This window comes from Suncus etruscus, chromosome 4, assembly GCF_024139225.1.
Source record: "Suncus etruscus isolate mSunEtr1 chromosome 4, mSunEtr1.pri.cur, whole genome shotgun sequence".
In the NCBI taxonomy this organism is placed as follows: Eukaryota; Metazoa; Chordata; class Mammalia; order Eulipotyphla; family Soricidae; genus Suncus; species Suncus etruscus.
This window is the reverse complement of record NC_064851.1, coordinates 96,490,258-96,505,509: the sequence shown is the minus strand read 5'-3', so window position 1 is coordinate 96,505,509 and position 15,252 is coordinate 96,490,258. Positions and strand designations below refer to the sequence as shown.

General features: G+C 41.2%; 1 protein-coding gene and 1 non-coding gene across 4 annotated transcripts in view; one reads left to right on the top strand and one right to left on the bottom strand.

Annotated features, from left to right (window-relative positions):
- The window catches only part of NCOA7 (nuclear receptor coactivator 7), a 168,473-nt gene extending 165,587 nt beyond the window's left edge, over positions 1 to 2,886 (bottom strand). For 2 of the 3 annotated variants that reach the window (XM_049771097.1, XM_049771100.1), the window contains exon 1: positions 2,774 to 2,886. The gene's annotated coding sequence lies outside the window, so the exon portion shown is untranslated. Of the gene's footprint in view, positions 1 to 2,516; positions 2,573 to 2,773 lie in introns of those variants that run through there. The other variant, XM_049771098.1, reaches the window with a different exon arrangement.
- Positions 2,887 to 15,180: 12,294 nt separating this feature from the next.
- TRNAE-CUC (transfer RNA glutamic acid (anticodon CUC)) lies at positions 15,181 to 15,252 on the top strand. Its single transcript has one exon. It is a non-coding gene; the product is annotated as a tRNA-Glu (tRNA).

Sequence of the window (15,252 nt, the reverse complement as noted above, 5' to 3'; positions counted from 1 at the left end):
AGAGAGAGAGAGAGAGAGAGAGATGTCTCCCATGGATTCAGCTGCATGAGGGGAGTGGGAAGGAAAACTAGGTAAATTGGACTGGTGGTAGAAAATCACCACTAGTGAAGGGATGGGAATTGGAACATTTTATGAGTGAAACTGAAGAATTAACAAGTTTTAACTCTGCATCTCACTGTGATTTAATATTTTTAAAAGAAAATTAAAAAATAATACTGAAGTGGGGCCAGGGCATAGTACAGCAGGTAGGACACAAGCATAGCATGGGTTTAACCCCAGTACATGACCCTCAACATCATTGCATACATGGAAGCCCCAGAGAACAGGTCTGAACAGCATTAAATCCTCCAACTCCTTATGGAAGGGGCCACTGTACTGACCATAGCTGGGAGGTCAGGATCTCCTAGGCACAACTTGGGAGCATTCGCCCCCACTGTATCTCCTCACAATCGAAAAGATCACTTACCCATAAACTTTGCATGACAGAAAAGTAAAAGCAAAATAAAAATAAAAAATATGGAACTGCAGAAATAGTACTTCAGGTAGGGTCTTGCCTTACACTTGGCCAATGAATATTCAATCTGGGCATCCCATATGATTCCCCAACAACTCAGTAATTCCTGAGTGCAGAGCCCAGAGTATTCAGCAGGTATCACCAAGAGTGGCCCCAAAATAAACAAACAAGCAAAACTCACAGTGAAAAAAAATGTGACATTATCCCTGGTATTTATGAAGATCACATGAAATTCACAAGCTTAAAGGAATTCTGTGTTCCATTGCCAACTTCAAAAACTTCAAAAATGGGAAAACATATATTAAAGAAACCCTATACAGCTGAAAAAGTGACTCTGTACGATGCCTTTAGAATCTTTTAGGAATAAAAACCATCTAAATGCTTTATATTTTTTTTAGCTATACATGGAATGAAATTCATTATAAACAGCCACAACTACTCACATTTAAAACAAGTTAACATGTCACTTATTAACCAAATCAGCCTGAGCTCTGGAGTAACTTAGAATCTTCCCTTCTAACCTGAATTGCACTTTTAAAAAAATTGTGTTTGGGGGTCAGAGTGATAGCACAGCGGTAGGGCATTTGCCTTGCACACAGCCGACCCTGGACTAACCCGGGTTTTATCTCAGGCATCCCATAACGCTCCCTGAGCCTGCCAGGGCAATTTCTGAGCGCAGAGCCAGGAATAACTTCTGTGAGCCGCAGGGTGTGGCCCAAAAACATAAACAAAAACAAAAAAATTATGCCTGCATTTGAGGCAGTTTTGATTACTGAGATTGGAAAAATTTGCCATCGTAAGCCATGAACGACGAAACTATTAAGAATTGGGAATAATTGCCTCATTTAATATAACACTTATGTCATAAATGAGGAAGTGCCTATGGTTCGAACTTGTCAACATTCAAAATTAAGTATTAAAACAGCCACGTGTGTTTAATTAGACCGAGAATTGATTTTCTTTCAATTCAATCAAACTCTAACATCCACAGGATGGTATATCCATGCCAATCCCTAATTTCCTTAGCTGAAACACAGTTCACGCCACCAGTCAGTCACGAATAAGCAAGGGATATTTAACAACCTTATTAGATACTTTAACATATCAACCAAACGTTGCAGACTTCTTTCAACCCTTCCCAAACTCTAAAGCTTAAATCTTGGTATCAAATCGAGGGCAAATGTAGGGAAGTTGCCTTGTAACGTGGTCGACCAAAGTTCAGCTGTAAACTTGACAGAATGCAAGGGGCGCCTTGCATTTACAGGGCAAGAGAATCCACAACCAGGTACGTACGTGTACACACACACACACACACACACACACACACACACACACAGCCCAAAGACAGAATGCAAGGGGCGCCTTACATTTACAGGGCAAGAAAATCCACAACCAGGTACACACACACACACACACCCCACAACCAGGTACACACACATAACACACACAGCCCAAACACACACAGCCCAAACACACACACACACACACACACACAACACAACACACACCCCAAAGCACTTTACCACCTGGCAAGGGAAATCAGTCGCGCTCTCGGCTGCCTCTGCCGGCCGACTCGGGGCCTCCCCTGCAATCCAAGCAGTCTCAACTCCCAACACCTGTGTACCCAACAAACTTGCCGCTCGCGCCCCTTCCCCTAAACTGGGGGCCCCTTCAAGTAGCAGCACTGGATCAGCCCGCCTCGTTCGAGTCTCCAAAAACCTTGTCATCCATCTCACAGTCCTTTCTCCAACAGGCCCCAAAGTCCCGACTCTAAGCGACTGAGCCACCGAGAGAGAGTCTATTGCAGGCAGCTCAGAAATACATAATCAGCAGCCAGAAAAAAGAACCTTTAGCAGCGTTGCATCTTGGCTTCAAACAGGAAGGACACCTCTGTCCATCCATCCGGAGAGGGTAAACCTGCAAAGACATCTTTTCCACCTGAACATGTTGTTTATCCCGGCCGATAAATAAATGCAGTGACGTGCCAATCTGCCCTCCTTACCCCGGCCCCCTTGCCTGCAGCGCGCTCCCCACCCCATCGGGCCAGGGGCTGGACAGAGAAAGGTCCGTTTCTCCTGCTAACCTTGCGGCCTCCGAGCTGCAGAAGAGATAGATGGTGGGGTGAAAGGGGGAGCCCAGCTCTGAGCTTCTGCAAGAGGACAAGTTCAGGGGAACCCAGCCCTAGAGCCCCAACCCCAGCCCCAGCTCCTGGGCCTGTTCCCCCTGCAGCATCTGCAGCTCCCCAACTCCTCCACCTACCTACAGGACCCAGGCGCCCGCTCCCGGGGTCTGGAAGAACGGGATGGGGTGCACGCATTTCTGGGAGCGGCGGGCTCCGCAGCTCGGGGCGGGGAAGCGCATCCCCCGGCGTGGCGTGGGTGAGCTGAGCGAAGGAGGTGCAGGATGGGGAGGCGGCGGGAGCCCCCCGAGGATCAGGCCCCGGAGACCTGCGTCCGGTCCACGATGCCGATCGCGGCCACCGGTGGGACTCCTCGGACGTCGCCCACCCCGCGGCCGCACCCGCCCGCTCGCCCGCGATCGGCGCAACGGCCCCGGCCCGAGGTGGCGGGGGGGGGGGGGGGCAGAACCCCGCCTCTAGCTCCACCCGGGCGGAGCCGCGCTGGGCGTCCGTCCGTCCGCGCTGGCGAGAGGCCCCGAGCCCTGCGGCCGTGCTCTGCTGCTGTTGCTGCAGCCCAGCGGCATCCCCCGCACCCCGGCGCGCCCCCACGGCCAGGACACCCCCCTCCCGCCACCTTCCAGCCGCGGAGGTTCAGCCCCGGCCGGGCCCCGCGGCCCCACCCCCGGAGAGCTGCGCGCGCGGCCTCTGCAGGCCCGGGCCCTGGGTTGGCGCTTTCCGACGGGTCCCCTCTCTTTTGTGGCCTTACATAGCCAGGTATCACACCCCACACCCGCCTTGCAACCGGCCCCACTTGGTGGCCAGGAAGGCTCGGTACGCACACCTGGAATTAGACCGACCCTTGGCTTCCTGCCCTTCTTGTTCTGGGATCACTGGCCGCAGTCAATTCCTCCTTCTGGCCTTTCTGGCGACGTTGCTTTTCCAAGGGAGGTCCATGCCCTCCCCTCCGGCTCCCGCAGGGTTCAGTAGCCTGAATCTGCCAAACTGCAATCATGACTACAGAATGTGGCAGGTGGGGCCTCCAGGCCTACCGGTACTCCCCCATAAAAAGGACTTGCTTCTGCACTGAGGAGTGCTTAGTAGCTTTCCAGACCCCTTTTAGAGTTTTGTTCCTTCTATCTTTTCATGGCCAACACAGCAAGGCTAACTAGGAATATCTAGATGGTAGATTTGCCTTTATACACAGAAAAAGCTTCAAGTTAGAGCCTGCAACTGGCCTGATAAGGCTGGTGTGTCGAGAGACACGCAGAGATAGATAGAGACAGACAAGGAGATAGATAGTGGTCTGATAATTTTGGTGTGTCAGCATGCACACACAAACATAGAGGCAGAGGAAATAGTGTCCGCCTAGATGCTGACATGGCTTATGCTAACAGGTTCACGGGAAAGCAAACCAGAGCAATCCTTCAACAGTGGGGGGCCTTGAAATTTTACTGGTCTCTATGCTGGCTTGAAAACTAATGAAGGGAAACCCAATTCTGCCTCAAGGATATATACAAATTGGATTGCAGATTTACATGTGTTTTTTTTTTTAAGATGAAGAATTAGATCTTTTTCTCTGTTGTGTTAGATGCAAGTTATTTCCGAAGGTAACGCCAACTTCTAAAATACATATGCTGTGGACCAGAGCAATAATGGTTAAAATGCTTGCCTTGCACGTGAACCATCGAGGTTTGATTCCCCGGCATCACGTTTGGTCCTGGAGCCCTCTACAAGTTATCCCTGAACACTGTGGACAGTGGCCCCAAAACCAAACATAAAAAAAAAAAAAAAAGAAAAAAAAAAAAAGAAAAAAAGGGCCCAGAGAAATAGCATAGCGGCGTTTGCCTTGCAAGCAGTGGATCCAGGACCAAAGGTGGTTGGTTCAAATCCAGGTGTCCCATATGGTCCCTCGTGCCTGCCAGGAGCTATTTCTGAGCAGACAGCCAGGAGTAACCCCTAAGCACCGCCAGGTGTGGCCCCAAAACCAAAATAAATAAATAAATAAACAAATAAACAAATAAAATGCAAAAAACTGACTTTAATAGAAAATGTGATTTGGGAGGTCCAGAGAAATGGAGTTGCTGTCTCACTTCTTTGATGTGTCCTAAAGGATTTTACTAAGGTTCAACTGGGGTACGATAGCAGCTAGGATGCATGCCTAACATGGGTTTCATCCTGCCACCATCTGAACTCCAAGAATCACAGCGCAGTCCTGGATGTCCCTAATCCCCAACTCTGTCATCTGTGTTATCCCCTGTACCACATTGCCTGAGCAACACCTCCTCCTCATTGGAGAGCCCATACATCACTCCAATATAAAACTAGCTTATAAAGCAGGCAAGTAAATGCTCTATAGTAGTGCAAACTGTTATTTTTAAAGACAAGTTCCTTGAATTTCAAGGCAGAAGCTTTGGTGATTAAATTAGTGATTGAACTGCCAATGACAATATTGTTCATAAAATTTCCCCCAAATTCAGAACTCAGCAATGTATTTGTATTTACACGATGGACAGTAAAGTCAATGAGAATTTTTTAAAATAAAATTTTAATTAAAGTCATGGATACACAACTGCAAAGTTATTCATGATTGTTTTGATCATACAATGTTTGAACACCTATCCCTTCACTAGGACACATACATTCCCGCCAATAGTGTCCAGTTTCCCGCCAATAGTGTCCAGTTTCCTCCTGCCAATAGTGTCCAGTTTCCTTCCAGCATCTCACCTATTGCCTTTATGGCAGAAGTTTTCCTTCTCTTTGTCTCTGGAATGAGACTTTAGCAGTAGTTCCTCTTTTACACATTTTACATAAAGGCCTGTCTGCAGGAAATATCCACTAATGTGCCATTCTCCAAGTCCAATAATTTCTCCTTTTGTTTTCTGGACAGCATGTCTTGCACAGAAACATAAGCAGAGAGGCACCTGGCCTCAGAAGCCTGATACAACTTCTGTGCCATAGCTATTCCCATATAAATGTAAGCACAGAGTCTTAACAATTCTATTATTTTGGATCCCTGGTTTCAAAAGTGACTTCTGATTGCACAATAGTCAGGTGTGTGTACCATGACTAGAATACCCAAAAACTACTGAAAAAAAGAGATGCAAGAATCATGGACAGGAGTATGATTCTCATCCCCTCCATGATCAACTGTTGGCACAAAAGGAGTGAGTCCCCTGTCAAGCCCCCAAACCATGCAGCTGCATAACCCTTGCCATAGTCATTACAATAACAGAGGAAAGGGAAAGTATGAATGGAGGATCACATTTTTTTAATTTGAAAAATATACAACCGAGTGTATATTTTATTTATTGGTATTTAACTGCACCCAGTGGTGCTAAAGGGCTTAATTGTGGCTTTTTGTTAAGGGATACTCCTGGTACAGTATGGGCTGCCAGGAATCAAACCTTGGTCAGCTGGGTGCGAGATAAGAACCCTACCTGCTCTTGCCCTCTAGATTATCTTTCTGACTTCCAAACATGTATTTTAAAAAAAGCAACATCAGTCATAAAATGTCAGTCTTTTAAAAAATGTTTATAGTTTAGGGGCCGGAGAGATAGCACAGCGGTGTTTGCCTTACAAGCAGCTGATCCAGGACCTAAGGTGGTTGGTTCGAATTCCGGTGTCCCATATGGTCCCCAGTGCCTGCCAGGAGCTATTTCTGAACAGACAGCCAGGAGTAACCCCTGAGCACTGCTGGGTGTGGCCCAAAACAAAACAAAAAAAAATGTTTATAGTTTAAAGATCCTCTTCTATTCTTCTAGATTCAGTCAGAACTACATGCTATATTACATGCTCAAATTGCATCGCTGTGTGAAACTTGCAGTTTAAGAAAGATTTATTCTAAAGCTCTCTTACCTGCTGAGCAAGGATAAATTACTCAACCTCATCTGCTTTATCTGTAAAGAAAGATAATTAAATAACTTTAATCATTGAATTTTACAGGGAGAATGTGAAAATGAAATGACTTTTATTAGTGGATTATGCTAACCTTAAAATCTTGTGCATACTCTTCAAAAAGCTAAGTTACTAAAACAGGCTGTTGATTATAAAATCATAATAAATGATTACAAAATAACTTTTTAGAAATTATAACACTGGTACCCTTCACTACACCTGGCTAACAGTAGGTGCTTGACAAATGATGCCATGACAGAAAAGGGTGAGATAAAATGCCACACTATTTTATGGACTTGAGGATTTCTTTTTTTTGTTTGTTTGTTTGTATTTGGGGGGTCACACCCGGCAGTACTCAGGGGTTACTCCTGGCTCTGTACTCAGAAATTGCTCCTGGCAGGCTCAAGGGACAATATGAGATGTCAGGATTTGAATCACTGACCTTCAGCATGCAAGGCAAATGCCTTACCTCCATGCCATCTCTCTGGCCCCTGGATCTGAGGATTTCTTTAAATATGAAAACTTTTCTTCCTATTTTCATTGAAAAGTACAGATCATTGAAGTGTCATGTAGGCTGAACTATTCTCTCATTTATTCTAAAATAAAGAAGTCTAGTCTCGATGTAATAAGAGTTTGGAATAGATGTAGAGAGCTGTACTCCCCTCAGCTGTGAAATGAAGTAAAAAGAGCTCCCTTTGCTTATCTATCTCTTCTTTACTCAGGGATGGCAAAAGAACCAGTGGAAGGAAACTTCATATACCTTTGAGTAAAAGAATTCTGTTTTGTCCTAAGTGACATCCTGGCTGGTTTGGGAAAATATTTTATGGCTTTCAGAAACAACACCTAATAATAACAATTATCTTTGTAAGTGTATTCAGTATTGTCTTTTGTACTTCTGTAAAAGAGTACTTTAGGCACTGGAAAGATAGTACAGCAGGTAAGGCACTTGCTTTGCAGGCAACAGACCTGGGTTCAATAACTGGCATCCCATATGGTACCTTATGGTAAGCAACACCAGAAGTGATTCCTGAGTGCAGAGCCAGGAGTAATTCTTGAGTATCCATAAAGTACAAACAAGCCTGTGGCCTTGAAACAAACAAAACAAAATACTGTATGAAGTGTGACTAGTAGTATTGATTCATTACTAAAAGAACAGGAACATTAGCAAATTCTACTAAAATACTTAGCAAAAATAAAAGGATTATACAAGTCATTAAGTCATGAGTTCTCAATCATTGGAAAATTAGACTCTTTGGAAGTTTCTTGGTAAACCTATTTACAGAAAGTTGTATGTTGGGTGATGAATTTGATCCATTGCACCAAAATTTATTGCTGATTTTTTGTTTTATTTTTGTGTCTGGTAGGAGGGGGACTTAGGGCCACACAGACTGATGCATGGGAACTTCTCTCAGCTCTATGCTTGTTTAATAAGAGGCAAGTGTCTTAAATCCTGTACTACCTAGCACTCTGATCCCTAAAGTTCACTCTTTACTGCTTGAATAAGTGGGGAGGTGCGTGCCTTATATGGTTAAGTTGAAAGTTTCAATTCCGGATAGCAAAACTAACAAAAATTAATATATTAGCAGGCAAACTGGACCTCAGAGCACACACCTTTCAAAAACCAATCTTGGGCTGGTTGAGACTTAAAAGTCTCTTATTATCTAATGGTGTCTGTTGGATGTATTTGGGTAGTTAATCCTGTACCTAAAGAGGCATTGAGAGTTCAGTGCCCAAAGTGTTGAAAGCATTGGCTCAATTTCACAACTGGGTGATTGACTGAACATTGAAAAATTGTACCTTGTGCTGTGAATGTACATACATTCTTTTGTGATGAGGTCCAGGTTTAGTGATTCTCTTTATCTGTGATAAAATCTAAAGATAAATAAAAATACTAGGAAATATCTGTGCTGGCAGGGATGTGGTAAAAAATGAACTCTCACTCACTGCTGGTGGTAATTTTGTCCGGTTCAACAATGTGAAAAGGAAAATAGAGAGTTCTTAGTCAACTTAGAATTGAGCTGCCACATGACCCAGAAATTCTGCTTTTGGGTAATTAGCTGTGGGACTTAGAAACATTCATTCAAAAGAATATGTGCATACCATTATTCATAGCTAAATATGATATCATCCTAGGTGTCCAATAATATATGAATTGATTATAAAGATATGACACATATACACAAAGAAAGTCTATGCAGCTGCAGGAATACTGGAATCATGAAATTTGCTGCAACCTGGTTGAAACAGAAAGATCTCATATTGAGAGAAGAAAGCCAGAAGAAAAACACAGGATGATTTCATTTGTCTGTGGTATATAAAATAACTGGATAAGAAAATGTAATGCAGTAAAAGGGGGATGCCTAGATGACAATTTACCCCAGTACCTAGAGAGAAGTTCAGAGAAGAAAAGAAATCAAGGTGGGAAGGAAGGTGAGAAAGGGAAGTAATGGGGAACGGAGGTTGGAACTTCAGTTATATTGGTAATGTAGGAGAAAGGTATCCAAAGCACAGACTCAACAATAAAAATATAAGATCTAAACAGCATCTATTGAATTTTGTAATGTGCCTGTCAAGGTGGCAGGCAGTGGGGGAGTAATTAGGGGGGTCTGTGTTGGGATGATGGAGCATGGGAATACTGGCATTGGGAGTTGACAGTAGTGATGGGATTGGTGTTGAAATATTATATGTCTATAATGTAACTATCAATAACTTTTTAAATCGTTATTCTTTACATAAATAAAAATAAAAAGATGGGAAAAACATCAAAATAATCACAATTATAATGAAAATAAAGGCCATTTTTGATTATATAAAAAAATCCAAAGATGAGTGATAGATCATAGAGTGGGTAGGGTTATGCATGCAATCAACCCAAGTTTGATCCCTAACATCCCATCTGGTTCATTGAGCATCTACAAGAGTGATTCCTGAGTGCAGAGCCAGGAATAATCTGTGAGCATCACCAGAAATGGCACAAAAACAAACAAAAAAAATTAATCTATTGAATAGCTTCAGACCACTACATATTTTTCACATATTCTTCAAACCTTACACTGGTGTGAAGGCATTGGTACAAAAACATAAGTTAAACACTGAAAAAAATTCCTACACTCAAAGTGACATTAAGTGGCATTGAGGTTTTGTGTTAGTATATGAAAGTAACTTAGAGTGTAATAAGTTATGAGGGAATAATTATAGATACACAAAATGTTACAGAAAATGTACAGGGAAATTCATAACTTCATTCCGACATCCAATTTGCCCCTGGTGGGGGGGTTCTTTTTAAAAAGTTGTTTGGTGGGGTCAGCGAGGTAGCGCTAGAGTTAAGGTGCCTGCCTTGCAAGTGCTAGCCAAGGAAGGACCACGGTTTGATCCCCGGGCATCCCATATGGTCCCTCCCAAGCCAGGGGCAATTTCTGAGTGCTTTAGCCAGGAGTAACCCCTGAGCATCAAATGAATGTGGCCCAAAAAAAAAAAAAAAAACAAAAAAAAAGTTATTTGGTTTTTGGACTGTATTTTATGATAATTGGGGCTCTTCTTGAGACTTAGTGGTGCCCAGGAGCCCAATGTGGTCATGTGGTGCCAGAAATAGAACCTTCACTGCTTGCATGCATAGCATATATATGCTCTACCTGCTGAGCTATCTTTCTGGCCCTAAGGACTACTATCGGGCCTAACTACAGCACTATATCAAAACCAAAATTGCAATTGGTACAATCTTCAGAGCCTATTCAGATTCAACCACTCACATAAGAGTGGGGATATTTGTAAATGCAATTTTATCATCCATATAAGTTCTTATACTGTCATCATTATAAGGTACAGGGCTATTTATCGCTTCAAAGCTCATACAGCCTATTAACTCCTTGTAGAATCCATTTTTCTCTTTTTTTTGAGAATCCTTTACCCAAGCACATCTCTGATGCTTCTCAGTCACTAAAATTTCTCATGTCTATAATCTCAAAAATGTTATATATAAATGGAATCATGGTGGGCTACAGGATTTTCGGGGAACCGACCCTGATTGACCACCAAGAAGAGGGTGGGGAGGGTGCCGCCTTCCCCCGTTAAATAAAATTGCTGAACTCGAAAAAAAAAATGGAATCACGCAGCACATATCCTTTCAGAGTTTTGCTGAACCCTGTATGACTCTCTTAGGAACCATAAAATTGTTATATATATCAATAGTTTCTGTCTCTTATTAATAAAATATTTCATGGTATGAATGTGTCAGCTTAACTACTCATCCGTTAAAAGACATATTTTCTTTCAGTTTGGGTAATCATAAATAAAGCTGCTATAAAAATTGGTAGACATATTGTGAACACATTTTTTTCACCTCTTTTGGAAGTGTCCATGAGTACAATTTTTGTCATTGTAATATGGTAAGAGCATGTGTAGTTTTATAAGAAACCACCAAAATATTTTTTGAGAAGGGTTATGCCATATTATATTCTCACCAGCAAAGTATGTATAAATAAAAATTTGTTTTAAATCTCCTAAATAAACAAATCAACTTAGAGCAAAATATATATTTATTTTACTTTCCTCTATTCTAACATATATACTACCACATAGTAATTTTTATGTACTTGCAACATGCAGACTAAGCTTTAAAGGCAGGGGTGTATCTGTCTACTATGATGTCTTTGAAACTTAACACAGTACCTTACATGTATTAGATTGTCAAAAAATATTTGTTTGGTAAATTTTAAAACAGAAGAATTACTAAGTCAGGTTGAAATAAAACTTAAAATAAAACTCAATAATTTTAACTATACCTGCATTTTTATGAAATATCATGACTTACTATTCCAACATAGCAATTTCAAACTAAAACTCACTTTACCAGGTGTGTAAATTATGGGCAAATTAACTTTTTTTAAAAGGCTGTTAAAAATTATATTGTAGATTTTTCATTACTATAAATGAACATCTTAAACCAACACAAATATATTATTGTTCAGCTTCGTAATCCAGAGTTTTAGAGGTATCTAAAAATCTGGGTATTGGCAAGGTTGGTTTTTTCTGTAAACTCTAACCAGTAATTTTTCCTTCTGCCTTTTTCACTTCTATACTCTTACTCTCTTCCACATTCAAAGCCAAAAAAGGCTGGGTCTTTCTATCTTTCTGAGATCACATCATGTGACCTGATCTTTCCTTCACTTATAAATAACTGTGTGATGCTCTGGAGCCCTCCTGGATAATCCAAGTTAATCTCAACCTCAAAGTCCTTAATTTAAACACATATTCCCTCTAAAGTAACATAATCTCATTTTCCAGGGATAGGACAAAGTCCTATCTCAGTCAGAAGGCATTTTTCTGTCCACTTACCATTAGAACAACACAATACATCAGCATTTCTATGCATTCTGATATAATATACTAAGGAGACACCACTTAAGGTAATTTCCCTTCCATAAAATTGTTTTATGATTTGGGGGTCATACCCAGCACTGCTCCAAGCTTACTCCTCTCTACACAAAGGAGCACTCAAGGAGAATGGGGTGGGAGGACATATGGGTGATAAGGATTGAACTCAGGTATGCAGCATGCAAGGCAAGCAATTTACACGCTCTACTTTCTCTAGCTCGACCTACACAAAAATTGAAATTAAACCAAAAGTCTTCTAATATACAAAGAGATCACTAATACAAAAAAAGAAACAAAAATAAGGAAACTATTCCAGAGTAAAGGAAAAAGGAGAGCCTGGCCAAAGATTGGCACAGGGACAGGGGTTGAGTGGAGGATGCATTATGGTGTCAGTGGTAGTGTGTACATTCTGTACCCATATCATAAACTTGAACCATATTGTTATCCTACTACAGAAATTGTTATTAAACAATTTAAAGGTGTTAGGACAATTTGAAAATCTGGTTATATAATAATAATGCTGTATTAATTTTAAATTTCTAATGTATGACCATTTTATTTTTGTTCTTAGTAAGTATACGGGAAAGCACATGCTTTCATGACATGATATCTGAAACTACCCTCAAATGGTTCATACAGAAATGGATAACTGAAAAAAGAAAGCGAAAATGGCAGAATGTTAACAATTAGTGCATCTAGACAAGTACCGTGAAAAAAAAAAACAAAACAAAACTGTGCAAGGGCCAGAGAGAGTATAGTGGGTTAGGAGTTTGCCGTGCGTGCAGTAAAGCAGACCTACCTGGGTTGTATCCCCAGCACAATATATAGTCTCCAGGTCCTGTCAGAAGTGATCCTTGAACATAGAGCAAGGAGGAAGCTCTGAGAATCAAAACAAAATTACAACAATAACAACATAATAAACAAGTCACAGATGCCATTATAAATATTATAGTAGTGTGGATAAGGCACTTGTCTTGCATGCAACCAACACAGGTTCAATCCCCAGCACTGCATATGGTCCTTGAGCAGTTCCATAGTGATTCCTTAGTACAGGAGTAACTCCTGAAGATCGGAGAGATAGCACAGCAGTAGGGCATTTGCCTTGTATGCAGTAGACCCAGGATGGATGGTGGTTCAAATCCTGGCATCCCATATTGTCCCCCGAGCTTGCCAAGAGCAATTTCTGAGCTCAAAGCCAGGAGCAACCCCTGAGCACCACTGGGTGTGACCCAAAAACAAAACAAGAACAACAACAAAAAAAGGAGTAACTCCTGAGCACCACTTGCCTATATAGACAAAACAAAAAATTGGATAAAAACAGTTGGAGTAACTACAGTAAAAATGTAGAATTAAACTTACTTTTAATTATTAACCGATATTCAATCATCATTAAAATATAATCAGAATAATAATTACTAAGCCATTTTACATTCTTTTTTAAAAATAATAAAATCTTCATTTAAACACCATGGTTACAAGTATGTTCAAACTAGATTTCAGCCATAAAATGCCCACACACACCCTTCACCACCAACTTTCCCACCACCAATGTCCCCGATGCTTATTTTACATCTTTTTCATCTGAAGACATAAAATCCACAGTGCCTTCAACTACTTAAAGGGACATCTAAATCCATAATTTCAATGTCAATGCATAATAATCACAATGATGCTGGTTTCTATTAAATTCTAACAGCTCAGGCACATGGTTTCATTTCTTCTATTCACAATTTTCTAAAGTGATGGGTTAATTCAAAATAAAACTGACGAGTCAAAAGAAACATGTGTTCAAGCACGTATAAATTATTTCAAAGATGATATACAAGAAACTAGTTAACACTGGTTATCCCCTAAAAATGGTGGAATTATGAGATATTTTGTGCAAAGACAGAGACTAACCTTATTAACACAGAAACTGAAATTATTCTTTAAATATATCTATCTGGCTAACCTTAATATTCAAACCCAAATAGTCTAAACTCTGAGAGTCCCCGACTACGAAGTAAAATCCCCACCTACTAAATTCTATTTCTTAAAATTCCTTGGTAGAGGAAAGATCTGTGTGACCCATATAAAATAGAATGATCAAGAATTTTCAAGGTAACCTTTTAAATCGTTAGAAGTTTTAATGAACCCCTTTCCTTTGCTGTCTGCATAATATTAAGTTTAGATACATTTCTATCCATAATCTGAGTTGCTGAAAAGAAGAAAAAATATTCTGAGTGCAGTCTCGACTAACCTCTCCAGTAACAACAGATCACTGTAACTCACGGTGACGCCGGGTGTTGTAAAATCATTACAAATTTATATATGCTTTACTTAAAAAGCCCCCTTTCATCTTGCAGCCTAGTGGTGTCTCTTGGGGTTAAGTCACTTTTGTTCCACAATAACGTTTGGCACTTGAAAAGCAACATGCTGGAATTTCAAGGGGGTTTCGATTAGAGGCTGAACTGTACGGTTCCTAGATAAATTGCATGACTAAATTATATTACCAGAGAGGTAAAACAATTGCCCAAATAACATAGTTCGCAGAAGGTGAAGTTAATAGAAACCCCGTGGAGTTATTTGAATGCCGGGGCAGATCAGATGCCCTTGATAGGCGCCTGTTCACCCATTAAACAGTCCTTTTTGTTTCCTTAGGCTCCCAAGGCGTAATCTTCATGATTTATATAGAATCGCGTTCAATTAAGGCCACGCGGCCCTGCCCCACTCGCAGAGACTATTTGCTTTGTGCCAGGCCTCCACTGGAGAAATGCTCTATGCCAGCAGCAAGTTCCTTTAGATGTAGAGAAATATCTAGAGGGATTTAACAGCTGCTTGAGAAAGAAAGACGGAAAGAGCCAAAGGTAACATTGAGAGAAAAAACCTGCAAGATTAAGCAAATAGTAAGGCGAGCTGTGAGTCTGGGCGGCAAAGCATCTACGAGTAGATATTTACGTGCAACATAACCAAACCGTCGGGCCATTTAGAACGAAATTTCAAGAAGTCTTTTCCATTTAGCACTTAGAAGAGGATGAGATTTGGAGAATGAAGCATTTTTCTTTTTCTTTTTTTCTTTTTTTTTTTTTTTTTCTTCTTTTTCTTTTTTCTTTAACCGGACAAGGAAGAGCTGAGCTGCTGAAAGAGCACTGAGAGTTTGCTGGGGTTCAGGAGGGGGAGCTCTGGAACCAGAATGCAATAGGTGGAGTTTAGGAGCAATAATCTTACTTCCTACTGGTCGAAAATCACGTGGAGAATTTACAAAGCACCAAATACATTTCAGAGAAAGCGGTTAACAACTTCCCTGGTGGTCTAGTGGTTAGGATTCGGCGCTCTCACCGCCGCGGCCCGGGTTCGATTCCCGGTCAGGGAA